The following is a 784-nucleotide window of genomic DNA, read 5'->3' on the forward strand; positions in this document are numbered from 1 at the left end:
GTGATTTTGCTTTAGGTTTAGTTTAGGGTTAGGAAGAGATGAATAAATATGGGAATTGAAACGACGTAGTTTGGGCCTTCAAATTTATTGTTCAGTTTTAAAAAATTGTTCAACAAATAGTTCAAAAAAATTGGTCAAAAAATTGTTAAAAGAATTTGTTCAAAAAATGGTTCAATTTCTTTCTTCAGAAAATGGTTAAAAAATGGTCAAAACAGTGTTTGCATATTAATTGGGCAACAGACTAATAATTGGGCAGTTCAGACACTATTATGTAATGTTGACATCCCATAAGTGAAATCACTGCACTCTGTTTCTTAAAGAATTTGGAGCATCAATAAACTATAGTCAGGTACTCCAAGTCAAGGATCAGAAGCATTTATCACATAGGGATATGGAGAAATCAAGAATAAATCATTGCAGTTTACCCTCTTTCTGATAACTAAGCATCCATGTGTGTAGGGAAAAAGGACACACTGGAAAATAATGAAAAAATAAATAAATAAAAGCACTTAGAGATAGAAAAGCTAATCAGCATTGTTCTTATGGAATTGCATGCAGGAAAATGAAACACAGAGACACATAGGTGGAAGGGTCTGATAGGAACAAACCTTTGGAAATCCCAGTTGGTCCATCAATTTTGCTGCTTATGAGTCACTTTGAAATGCGCTCTCTTCTTACACATCTTTGTTTATGAGCAACCCCAAGTGAGTCCTACAGAACTATTATCTGCGAAATAAAAGTAGCAATGGAAACATCTCAATCGTGTAACACATTCATGTATCAA

Source organism: Corylus avellana, chromosome ca2, assembly GCF_901000735.1.
Source record: "Corylus avellana chromosome ca2, CavTom2PMs-1.0".
Classification (NCBI taxonomy): Eukaryota; Viridiplantae; Streptophyta; class Magnoliopsida; order Fagales; family Betulaceae; genus Corylus; species Corylus avellana.